Genomic DNA, 14,085 nt, shown 5'->3' with positions numbered 1-14,085 from the left:
GAGATAAGTCAGAGTCTTAGTGCACTGGCCGTAGCGTATTCTCCCTGTAATGGCTATGACATTCTGGTCATAATCATCATGATATGTTTTTTGTTTATGCAGAACTGTAATGTCCAGGCGAAAAAAAAAATCAGCTTGAATAGGGTTCGGCAGATAGTGGGTCCCGAATTGACAGTTACTAACTGAATGAAAATGTATGGGATTTTTTGTAGATGTTTATGTCAAGGGTGGAAAACATGAAATCCTGTGGCAATGGTGTCAATGTCCTTGGTTTACAGTCCCCAGGTCCTTTCCACTTCTCCTCTCTGCGCTCTCATCTCACACTGCACTAGCTGGTTCTCATCTCCCAGGATGCTGCCACGAGCAGGACTGGCTTAGTGATGGTAGTGCTGCCTTCTGTGGCACGAGCAGAGGCAAACAGAGTCTCACATGTGATACTTCGAACTTGGAAACATCCTGCTTTGCAATGGAAACCCATATTCCTTAAGCTCAGATCAAAGCAGTGTCTGCACCTATTTTTAATGGTACAGTGTCCTTATTTTCTGAGAGGCTCAGGCCATCTAGATGATAGGTGTGGGATCATAACACATGATCATAACATATACCTAAAAGAGTGTAGTTTACATACACACACATTTTTCGTATTAGGAAACACTTCAATATAATTCTCATTACTTCCATGGTAATTTAGGGCTTTTAGGTCAGCAACTACATAACTGGTAGCACTGCTCACCAATGCAATATTCCCTAGTGCCAGCTTCTACGTGGATTCAATTCATGTGTCAGAACAACCAGTGCATTTGGAGCATACAATGTGTACTTTGCACAAATAGGAATGAGCCCCCACTGGTGGGATAAGCTGAATCTGATGGGCAATAAGACCGCTTGGATTTCCGGGTGACAACCCAAATTAGCTAAGCTTGACAATTCTGCAAAATTAGCTGCTGATTCAAGCAAGAATCCTCCTGTCCCAAAGAAGGATCCCTGGCAACTCATGGGGAATCACCATGGTAATCACAAAGTTTTAGAAATTTAAGACCCAGACAAAATTCAGAATGATAAAAATTATATTCATCAGAAGCAGGAAGATAAAATATATTGAGTTTTTTTGTGCAAAATACATCTTCCATCTCAAATTGTATCTTTTCCGTAAAATGATTTTTAAAAAATAACTTTAGGTATCAGTGGAGACATTGACGAAAAAGAGGCATGAACTAATAAATTAAGCATCCAAAACCTATCCGTAGACCCACACTCATACCACCAATGACAATAAAGATGGATCTGTCATCCATGTGTTCATGAAGGAGCAATACAACAATCCCAAACATTCCTAAAACCAGGAACACATCCACAGCAATGTATTAGCATCCCACTGGCTGTTTATTGACAACTTAGCATGTTCTGGAGGTAGGGGGAGTAGAACCACTTAAATCCTTAATTGGTAGACACACATTTTCCACACTACTAGAACTTCAAACATCAGCTTCTATCCCCTTTCCAAATAAAACCCTAACCACTAACATGCCTCACAAAGGCCCACTAAAATATGAATGTACTTGAATACATAGTGAACTTAATTGCTAATATTCCTTGGCAAATCAGATACACTATTAACAGCATAATAACGAGTATGCATAGAGACTCCCCAGTGTGACCAGACGCACATGTAAAATAAATTAATTAATTAAAACTGCCATGCTAAATAAAGTTGTCCTGCCATCTCAGGTTAGCATCTGTTTCTAGTTTTCCTCAACAGTTTTCCCTGAGCCTATTTTCTCAGCTCCAAACAACTGCAGCTGACCAGCCTTTCTGTCCATGCAATGTGGACAGGCCCACAGGCGCCTGGGTCACCTCAGGTGTCCCCCAAACACCAAGTTGGATGTCATCTCCACAAACAAGATCCTGCTATCCTGCAATTTTTTGGTCTCACGTTTCATGTTAAAAAAAAAAAAAAAAAAAAAACAGAAAGGAAGGCAAAAAAAAAAAAAAAAAGAAGGAAAGAAAAATTAAAACATTTTCCTGTTGGGGGATGTTAATAATGGACAAGTGTTAGATTTGGCGATAAATTATTGTCTAGATGAAGGGAAAACAATTACAAATTAGAAACAGATTTATTCACACTCAGTGCATTAATGAAAACTTTAAAAAAAAGAAAAGGAAAGAAGGAAAACTAAACTGTGTGTACTGTGTGGAAAAAAATAATGGCCCAGCAGGCCTACTTTTTATTAACAACTCATCAGTAAGCAGGTTGTAATTCATAACAAAGAATTCACCCCAAGGAACGCCACATGACTGTGAGTTTTTTGAGTTTCCTAAGAAAATACATATGTTGTTCCACTTGGTTTCCTTTCAATAAAACCCACCAGTTAGCACTTCATTTTCAAGCTGCTCTGACAAATCAGGTGAGTTAGCTTTGTAGAAAAAACAGAAGCCAATTTTTCAGCTGAGAATTTTAGGGAATTTTTTTAATAACTTAAATAAATTTCCCAAAAGGCAAGGAAGGCATGATAAAGGCTGTGAAATGAGTTCATTTGGAACAGCTTGAAAGAAGGTCTCTTTTAATTCACTCCATTAATTTTTTCTAAGGAAATATTTAAGGATACATCTCTTACTGCTACGGCATGTGTCTGAAGAAAGAAGAAAAGGAAAAACTGTATGGTTTCTGAGTTTTTATAATGACTCAAAACATGATTAAAGACTTTTTGGAAAGCCCTCCTCAGCAGCTCCGCTAAGTAGAAGATTTAGCAATGATAGCAGCAGGGAGTTTCTGCTCCCAAATACTTGCTGAGCCAGACACAAATCCCGCGACCCTCTGCAAAGTGGTCACCACCCGTGATTCCCACCTGATTTCCTGAAGATTCGCTGAGGGCACCAGGCAAACCAGACCATTTCATCTTCTCAGGAGAGAATAGGTACATTCTGCCACTGCTTCGAGAGGTATGATCTCCTTCTCCCACAGCCTCCCCATATGTTCCAAATTTCTCATCATCCTTTAAAACCCACTTTGCCTGGAGACAATTATTCTAAGTGAAGTAACTCAGGAATGGAAAACCAAATATTGTATGTTGTCACTCATAAGTGGGAGCTAAGCTATGAGGACACAAAGGCATAAGAATGATATGGTGGGCTTTGGGGACTCGGATGAAGTGGGAGGTGGGTGAGGGATAAAAGACTACACATTGGGTACAGTGTACACTGCTTGGGTGATGGATGCACCAAAATCTCAGAAATCACCACTAATGAACTTATTCCTGTCACCAAACACCACCTGTCCCCCAAAAACCTACTGAAATAAAATAAAAATAAAACCCACTTTAGGTCCAGCTTCTTTCAATAAAGTCTTCCCTAATCACTCTAAATGAATTTGTTCTGAGCTTCTGAGGACTCATTCAGAGCATCTCTCTCTGAATTTACCTAATACAATGTTTATTCCTCCGTTATTCTGCCTTGTATAAAGTTCTATGTAAAAGAGTTCTTTGAGAATTCAGCTTTAGGAGAAGGTGTGCACACCTGTGTCTGTGGCACAGGTGGTAAGGTGACCAAATACTACATCTTTTGGCCCCCTGTAGTTATGTACGATTGTGTGAATAGTCCTGGCCAATGAGCTTTAAGCAGAAGTGACATATCTAGTCACTCTCTCCTCCTCCCACAGGCAACACAGAGGCCTAGGGTTGGAATGGTAATTTATAGGGTGGAGGTGACTTGATCCCCCGAGTCACTACAGTGCATTGTCCTGGAGATCTGCTCCACCTGCAGCCTATTTATGGGATAAGAAACAAGCATTTGTTGTGATGGACCACTGAGGTTTGGGGCTAGCATGGCCCCGTCCGTGATGATAAATGATGTACCTGCTTGACAGGGTTAACACGAATTATTCAGTGTGACTTGATTTTTTTATGTCGAGAATTATGTCCTCCACTGTGCTTCGCTTTTCATTTTGGAAGCCAGGAAACTCAGAGTTTGAAACTCACATTTTGAATCTCTAGTTTAGAATCTATGGTCACCATTGTGTTTTCCTTCTTATTATTTATGATCACTTTTTTTTTAATTTGGAATTTCCTAGTTCCAACTTACCAACGTATTATTTTGGGGGTTCTTCTTGTGAGCAGCTTCGTGCTCTTCAGGATGAGATGTGGAATGCAGGCACGCCTTGCTTTATGGAATTTCACTTTTTAATGCCTCGCAGATACTTCAGTTTTTACAACTTGAAGGTTTGTGTTAACCCTGTCAAGCAGGTGCATCAGTGTCATCTGTCCAACAGCATGTGCTCACTTTATGTCTCTGTGTCACATTATGGTAATTCTTGTAATATTTCATAACTTTCTCATTACTATATCTGTTATGGTGATCTGTGATTAGCTATCTTTGATGCTAACATTGTAATTATTTTGATGGCACCACAAACTGTGCCCATAAAAGACGGCAAACTTAATCAATAAATGTGTGTGTTTTGACTGCCCCACTGACCAGCCACTCCCCCATCTCTCTCCCTCTCTTCAGCCCTCCCTATTCCCTGAGACACAACAATATTGAAATTAGCCAATTAATAACCCCACAACGGCCTCTAAGTGTTCAAGTGAAAGAAAGAGTTGCATGACTCACTTTAAATCAAAACCTAGAAATGATTAAGCTTCGTGAGGAAGGCATGTCAAAAGCCGAGACAGGTCCAAAGCGAGGCCTCTAGCACCAAACAGCCAAGGTGTGAATGCAAAGGAAAAATTCTTGAAGGAAATTAAAAGTGTTACTCCAGTGAGCACACAAATGTTAAGACAGTGAGACAGCCATATTGCTAATATGGAGAAAGCTTTAGTGGTCAGAACAGAATATCAAACCAGCCACGACATTCTCTTAAGCAAAAGCCTATTCAGAGGAAGGCCTTCAACATAACAGAAAGCCCCCCAACCAGCAAAAACATTACAACTTGCTGAAGGCTCAGATGAACATTAGCATTTTTTAGCAATAAAGCATTTTTAAATTAAGATATGCACATTTTTTAGACATAATGCTGTTGCACACCGACTAGACTACCGTATAATGTGAACATAACTCTTACATGCACTGAGAAATGAAAACAATTGTGTGACTCACTTTAATGAGACACTTGCTTTATTGCAATGGTCTGGAACTGAACTCACAATATCTCCAAGGTATGCCTGTACACATGCGTAAAAACACACACGAGCACGCACACACTTGTATGGGAAGAATTAAGACAGTTGTTTGTCTATGTGCTTGTCTTACTCTCAATATTAGACTGGAAGCTTCTGCTGGGAGGACTGAAACCCACCTATCTTTACATTTCTCACGGTTATTAACATAGTGCCTTTCCTAATAAATACTTCCTGAGTTAAATGAATTATGAGAATGCTAAAGATGGTACAAAGACACCGCTGAGAAAACCAGTGGGGCCAGCAGGGACTAAAATTCAGCCCATGCTCTGCCTTATGTCTAAGAAAAAAGGCCCCGTTTCATAATTTTATTACCAGAAGGGGGCATCTTTTTGGACTTGATTCACTTAAAAGAGGCATCCTTTTATAACTTGTAGAACTAGCGGTGTTAGTTTCTACCCACTTAGTATACAAAAACACCTAACTATGAAATTTAAAAATACAGCAAGAAGCATTGATGATGTATCAAGTAAAAGGATAAGTGGGAAAAAACACACCAGAATAAAGATACGGTTATTTAAAAGAGTAAGGTATCATGGAATAGACACGCCAAGTTTAAGATATTCCAAAATCATTTTGACCTTGACCCTCATGAAGCTTCTTTGTTGCCGAGAGAGAGAGAGAGAGAAATGTATACTTATACCTGAACTCAATGTCAAATGTCTGAAAAATCAATGGTATGTTGTTCAGGGAGATGATACACCAGAAAACTGGTAACTGCCCCCACATGTTTAATGTATTAAGGTTTCTATTATTTAGTTTCATTAGAGATTGGCACCTTTTAAACCCATCCTCCTCATGTCCCCACCTCCCCTTCCATGTATGAGGAGCACAGTGTTTTGCTGATGGCTTCTGGGAGGTGGCCAAGGTAGGACAGCCTTACAGACATGTGGAATTCTCACAAAATTCAGAAACTTTTCATGTGGTGCGGGTGATGGTACTGCCGACGACTGTCTAGCACTGTTGTCACCAGATCTCAGCACACATGAATAAAATTGGCTCAATGTGATTCTTGTTCATACTATCCTGGAGGTATGCCCCCAACTCCATCAAAGTGGTTGAATGTGTGGTTAATTTGAAAATAAATTTGAAAATAATAAAGGTGATGAAAGAAAAAAAATTAAGGCATATCTAAGACTGCCAACTCACTTATCCAAGTCCTGAAATATATGTCAGCTGGAAAGCACATAGGTTCACTACTGAGCCACTCTATCTGATGTAATACTTAATGTCGTTGCCACGTACTCTGAGCCATCTTTTCCTTCACTGACAATTGTTTCAATCTTGAGAATGACCTAGATAATACTTTACATACACTTCAACAATGGCTACTTTGTCTTGATACAACAATTCATTACTTTGCCAAAAGACAAGAGATAAATAAAATTTTTATTAAAAACGTGAAAATAAAATGGTTGTTGACAATGAACTTTGGTTTGTGGTTCTTGGTGAAGTTTACTTTAAAGTATACAGAAACTAATAAAATGATTCAGATTTAACTAAAAAGGATTAGAGAACAGACTCCAACCTTTCCAACTGACATTTCTCTCCTCACATTCATGATGACTCTGCCCCTAAGAGAAAAGGAATATCACTCCAGGAACCCTCCATCAGATCCACATATCTGAGAGGACACAGGTCACAACCCCTCAATCACAGCCCACAAGAGAAGATTTCAGTTCCTATTACTTCCCTGTGGGGCAGTGGCCACTAACAAACAAAATACTTGTTATCATTTGCCAAGACCAGCGTGTTCCATGGCCACCTCTCCAGCCTTACCTCACACCCTTCCACCTCCTTGTCTGTTTCCAGTTCTTCACATGTGCCCACCATTTTCTTCCTCTAGGTCTTCATGCACTGAAGCAAGCTCTCTCCACTGTTTCCTTCTGCCCCAACTGCCCTTCCCTGGCTAGCATCATCTTGTCCTGCAGACCTTGGTTTAAATGCTGCTTCCTTCAAAAAGATGTCTCTGGAGCCCCATCTATGTCAGTCACCCTGCTCCCCCACCCTTCTCCTCCACAGCACTCTGCCATAACCCTCTTTTGTGCAAGCCCCTTGAGGGAGGGACAACCTCTGTCTTCCTCATTGCTACACCTCTAGAGCTCAGCTCAGTGCCTGGCCCTCAAATATTTGATGAGTGAGTAAATAAATGGATGTATGGGTGAGAGTCGGTGAGATGGAAAGGAAATTCAATGGCTCTCCCATTCCCATCACCCAGATCACAAAGTGATAAAGAAAATTGACCAAGTGGAGAACATCATTTCCTGCATTTGACATGAACATCATCTCCTAACATCTTCCTTTCTTATAACCTCCATGTTCAGAAAGAGGCCACAAGTGTATTCTTGGTATACAACTGTCCCGATTACAATGTGAATTGCAAAGGGACAAGGTAAGCAAACTTAGTAAACGAGATAAACAAGCACCAATTTGATCTTTCAAGAAGAAAGAAGACATGGGTTTGCTGCAGGGATCTGCTCCAATTGTCCACTCTTCATGTGACCCCCCCTAAGGTCCAGCTATCTACCTTGGTAAGCACCAAGAGCTCAGCACTGGGCAGTGTCTGTCCTGCTCAGTCCCACCCACACGTCCTCACTCTGGCTTCTTTGGCTCTCCCTTCTCTTGGCTTTGGTCTCTGCCTCCTGCTACTAGCTCAGAGCCACCATTAATTGAATCACCCACTTGAGGCTACTATTCTGCTAAAAGACTTCATCTCAATCCATGACCCATGATTACTGATGTCACTCACCCTTGATCTCATCACACTTATTTATATGGATTAAAGCCCCTCTTGCTATCAGCCCTAGACCTGCTGAAGTCATAAATGCCAGATAGCCTCCTAACTGACCTGCCCAGGAAAGGGGATCAGATCCAAAATACTAGTGCATTCTGGTCAGGCACAGTGGCTCACGCCTGTAATCCCAGCACTTTGGGAGGCCGAGGCAGGCAGATCACAAGGTCAAGAGATCAAACCATCCTGGCTAACACGGTGAAACCCCGTCTCTACTAAAAATACATAAAATTAGCCAGGGGTGGTGGCAGGTGCCTGTAGTCCCAGCTACTCAGGAGGCTGAGGCAGGGGAATGGCATGAACCCGGGAGGCAGAGCTTGCAGTGAGCCGAGATTGCACCACTGCACTCCAGCCTGGGCAACAGAGGAAGACTCTGTCTCAAAAACAAAAAAATAAAATAAAATAAAATAAAAACAAAATACTAGTGCATTCTGATCCCAAGTGCAGGGGAGTGAAGTACAGTTTGTTTTGGACACTGGCTTCCCCCCAACTCCAAACCTGCTCATCCTCTTGGCTAAAAATATCACTGTCACTCAGCTTCCTAAGCAAGAAACATGGATTCATCCTTGGCTTCTCTTTCTCCCTAACAAATTAGCCTGTAAGTCTGTTTCATTCCACCGATGAACCATTTCTGTCTCCTCCTCTACATCATATTTCCTATTTAGCACCCATTGTCTCCAACTAGACCACTGCAATCACTACCCAACTTGCACCCTCCTCCCTTCAGTCTCTCCTCCCTGCAACTGTCCTCTGTATTGTTATCCAAATTCACTTCCAAACTACATTAATAGCATGTTACTTTCCTGAGCTAGAAGCTTCCATTACACCTGGCTGCAAAACACAGTGCAAATCCCTGAAGTGCAATGACCTCCCAAACTAGCCCTAACCTATTCAACCACTTTCCTTCCTACCTATGTGTCATATACTCCAGTCACACAAAACTCTATGCTGGAGTCCTTTTATCTGCCTGGAATTCCTTTCTCTACCTCCTCTCCCCTCATCTCCTTCTCAACCCCTCACACCATCACAAATTTCCCTACTGTTCAGGCCCCTTACTTTCTTTCCAACCCCTGTCAAGTTGGTCATTCATTCAAACACTATTCATTGAACACCTAATGCAGATCCTGTCTGCACCTCTGGTTCTTTACTGATGCTTCTCCAATAACACTTGGTGGGCTGTGTATATTGTCTTTGTTTTATACCTGTCTCTAGATTTAGTTCTATTAGGCACAGAGCATTTCTCACTTATCTCTAAAACCACAGCCCCTGAAGTGATGAACAATTGCACTTCTGATGAATATACTGATTAACTAATGTTCAATTTAGTCTTTGATTCACTGAAACTTTCCATTAGAAACTTAAGCCCTGATATATGCTCATAGCAACATCTAATGATGGAGACAATTCCATTACTCACGTCGGACTTGAAAGATTGAACTCCTTCCCATCACCCCCTATTCTGACTTGCTGTTTACCTTTTTCCTTTCTTGATTGCAGGCTGTAGGGGTTGTCTTGGACTCTTTTCTCCAACTCCCACTTTGGGCACATCTTTTAAACCACCCTTTCTTTCTACTCCATGGTCACTGCTGTTCTCCAGGATTTCTTTCACTTATTTAAATCCAAGATGGTTGCAGTAACCTGTTTTCCCAAGCAGTTGGCTTACCTCCACTTTCATTAAGAGATATCATACAGCCTCCAGAGTAATCCATTGATATGCAAATACCTCTTGTTCCTCCTCTGCTTAAAGCATTTGATGGCTCTCCGTGATTTCAAGACAACATCCAATCTCCGTGACTTAGCATATAAGATATCTACCCATGAGACAAATATGTAATAAGTGTCTTATATTTGTCAAGCACTATTATAGGAGCTAGAGATACAGCAATGAATGAAACATTCAAAACTTCTGTTCTAACGGAGAATATATTTTAGTGGGAAGTGATGCAGGGATTCATGAGGATAGCCAAGGGAGGGGCAGTCCAGGCAGCAGGAACAGCAAGTCTGGAAGCCCAGAGGCAGAGCACGCCCAAGCATGCTGGAGGAAAAGCAGGTGGTCACAGGGCCTGGAGGGGCCTGAGTGAGGAGGAGAGGGAGAAGAGAGAGAAGAGGGCAGGGTGGAAATGGGGCAGACCATGCAGGGCCTCACAGAAAACTGAGTGAGGGGTTTTTAGCAAAGGAATAGAATCTGACTTCGAGTTTACCAAATTTACTAGGACTGCTCTGACTGCCCTGTTGAGAACAAATTATAAGAGAATGAAGGTGGACTTGGCCCACCCTGCTAGTTCGATCTCCCAACACTCCCTGCCCCCTCCTCTCCTAACACTCATAGCTGATGCTTTGACAATGTCCCTGACTGAAGTTCTTCATACTCCCCGTTTCATGCCCTGTACCCTTCCATGTAGCATCCCGGGCCTGCAGTAATTCTGTCCAACCTCCAGGCTCAGCATGTGAGATCTCTGCTTATTTCGCCAAACCTGGCTTAGAAGTTCCTCTTCCAGAAGACCGTCATGACCATACCTCCTCCCAAATAGGATTAATTTTGCACTTCTCTGGGCCACCTCTGAACTCACTTGTCTGTGCTTCTATTTGTTGCTGTTATCTGTCTACACATTTGCCTTTTCTACTAGACTGATAAATTTCAGTTTTATTTGTGAGTGCCTGGCACATCCTAAAGGCTTACTAGGTGTATTAGTCCATGTTCACCTTCTATAAAGAGCTGCCTGAGACTGGGTAATTTATAAAGAAAAGAGGTTTGATTGATTCACAATTCTACATGGCTAGGGAGGCCTCGGTAAACTTACAATCACGGCAGAAGGGGAAGCAGGCACATCTTGCATGGCAGCCGGTGAGAGAGAGAGACAGAGAGACAGGAGAAGAGCCCCTCATAAAACCATCAGATTTTGTGAAAACTCACTCACTATCACGAGAATGGCATGGAGGAAACCACCCCCATAATCCAATCACCTCCCACCACATCCCTTCTTTGACACTTGGGGATTACAGTTCGAAATGAGATTTGGGTGGCGACATGCAGCCAAACCATATCATTCTGCCCCTGGCCCTCCCAAATCTCATTTCCTCACATTTCAAAACATAATCATGCCTTCCCAACAGTCCCCTAAAGTATTAACTCATTTCAGCATTAACTCAAAAGCCCAAGTCTAAAGTCTCATATGAGACAAGACAAATCCCTTCTGCCTATGAGCCTGTAAAATAAAAGACAAGTTAGTTTCTTCCAAGATAGAGTGGAGGTACAGGCACTGGATAAATGCTCACATTCCAAATGGGAGAAATTGGCCAAAACAAAAGGATCACAGGCCCTATGCAAGTCTGAAATCCAGCAGGGCAGTCATTAAATCTTAAAGCTCTGAAATGGTCTCCTTTGACGCCATGTCTCACATCCAAGGCATGCTGATGCAAGGGATGAGCTCCCATGGCCTTGGGCATCTCTGCCTCTGTGGCTTTGCAGTTGACAGCACCCCCCAACACCTGCTTTCATGGCTGGCCTTCAGCGTCTGTGGCTTTTTCAGGCACATGGTGCAAGCCGTCAGTGGATCTACCATTCTGGGGTCTGGAGGATCATAGCCCTCTTCTGACAGCTCCACTAGGCAGTATCACAATGGGGACTCTGTGTGGGGGCTCCAACCCTATATTTCCCTTCTGCAGTGCCCTAGCAGAGGTTCTCCATGAGGGCTCCATGCCTGCAGCAGACTTCTGCCCAGATATTCAAGCATTTCCATACATCCTCTGACATCTAGATGGGGGTTTCCAAACCTCAATTCTTGACTTTTGTGTACCCCCAGGCTAAACACCTCATGGAAGCCACCAAGGCTTGGGGCTTACATCCTCTGAAGCAATGGCCTGAGCTGTACCTTGGCACCTTTTAGCCACGACTGGTGCTGGAGTAGCTGGGACTCAGGGCATCAAGTCCTGAGGCTGCACAGAGCAACAGGGTTCTGGGCTGGCCCATGAAACCATTTTTTTCCTCCTAGGCCTCCAGGCCTGTGATGGGAGAGGCTGCTATAAAGATCTCTGACATATCCTGAAGACATTTTCCACATTGTCTTAGCAATTAATATTTTACTCTTTGTTATGTATGCAGATTTCTGTGGCTAGCTTGACTATCTCCCCAGAAAATGAGTTTTTCTTTTATACTACATGGTCAAGCTGAAATTTTTCCAAACTTTTACTCTCTGTCACCTGTTGAACACTTTGCTGCTTAGAAATTTCTTCCACCAGATACCCTAAGTCATCTCTCACATGTTCAAAGTTCCACAGATCTCTAGGGCAAGGGCAAAATGCCACCAGTCTCTTTGCTAAAGCATAGCAAGAGGGACATCTGCTCCAGTTCCTAATAAGTTCTTCATCTCCATCTGAGACTGCCTCAGCCTGGACTTCATTGTCCATATCACTATCAGCATTTTGGTCAAAACCATTCAACAAGTCTCTAGGAAGTTCTAAACTTGCCCACATCTTCCTGTCTTCTTTTGAGCCCTCCAAACTGTTCCAACCTCTGGCCATTACCTGGTTCCAAAGCCGCTTCCACATTTTCAGCCTATCTATAGAGCAGTGTCCCATTCCTGGTACCAATTTCCTGTATTAGTCCCTTCTCACACTGCTACAAAGAACTGCCCAAGACTCGGTAGTTTATGAAGAAAATAGATTTGATTGACTCATAGTTCTGCATGACTGGGGAGGTCTCAGGAAACTTACAATCATGGTGGAAGGGGAACTAGGCATGTCTTACATGACAGCAGGCGAGAGAGAGTGAAGGGGGTAGAGTCCCTTATAAAACCATCAGATCTCATGGGAACTCACTCACTAACATGAGAATGGCATGGGGAAAACTGCCCTCATAATCTAATCACCACTTACCATATCCTTTCCCTGACACATGGGAATTACAGTTCGAGATGAGATTTGGGTAGGGACACAGAGCCAAACGGTATCACTAGGTAGGTATGTGTCAGATTAAGGATAAAAGAAAATAAAGCTAAAGAATAGGCCCCAGAGCTGGTCTGAGGGCCTGGGGGCATGAGTCCCAGTGATATTGGTATCAGTTTTAGGTCTCTGGCTAATTTCAGGGAAAACTGCACAAGGTTATGCTGGCCTGGGGAGGTGTGGGTGAGGGTGGCACATGACGAGTATGCTCAGGCTCAAGTGCGCTATCCCATACTGTACTCCATGGTCTTGCTGCATTCTGTGAAACTGCAGTACTGATGTACCTGGCCTGGGTGAGGTGGTCTCTGACATAACTGGACTAGCCTTAATGCAGAACCACTATTTGTATATAAGGCTTGGATTAGGGGTGAATTGAAGTTCTTCAAGTCTAACATGACTCTCATTTGCTCAGAATGTATCGTCCATATCTATGTATTGCTCCTGAGAGAAGGTTTGAGAAGCCTTTGGGCTTCACACCTACACTGAATTTCTTCTATATCTTAGAAGATTAAGAAGTCAGGTAAACTTTGTTTGATTTGCCTGGGTGCTGTCTGTCTCAAGCTTTTCCACTAATCCAAATTTGCCATCAACATTTGTCACTATAGTGGCCACATGACTGAAAAGATGGAGAGAGATGAAACTTATCCTTGTGATTAGATGGTGCTGAGTGCCTTCAACAGTGAACAGACATTCAGAGGACATTTGAAATTGTACTTGCCTTGGTACTTAGTAGGCCAAAAAGCTCAATTTAGGGAAGCCATGAGCCAAGAATCTCCTTGTTCTGATTCTTTGCCAGGCAGCATGGCCTTTGTCTGGAATCTGTATGCATTCCAGGGAGAGACTACACTTTCCACACCAGGCAGAGTCTGCTCAGAGACCCCCAACATCTGCCCTGCTCAATTCAGGTGGTGATTGTGCTCCCAGGGTTTCCCTGATCTACAAAACCTCTCTTCCTGCTCATGATCTATCTGAATATCCTAATCCTCTGTCAAAACCAGTGGAAATTCCAACTCCCCCATGTACCCTCTGATGCAAATGAAAGATGCACCAGGCCCTATTTAAAGAAGTTAGGTCAACACTCAAAGAAACCAGAAGAATCACACACTTACCTGATTTATTCAACCACTAGTGCCTGTGCTAGTAGTTGAACCTTCTTTTCTAACCTTCCCTAAGCTTCTTCTC

Source organism: Nomascus leucogenys, chromosome 18 (assembly GCF_006542625.1).
Source record: "Nomascus leucogenys isolate Asia chromosome 18, Asia_NLE_v1, whole genome shotgun sequence".
NCBI lineage: Eukaryota > Metazoa > Chordata > Mammalia > Primates > Hylobatidae > Nomascus > Nomascus leucogenys.
Note: the sequence above shows the minus strand (reverse complement) of the source record.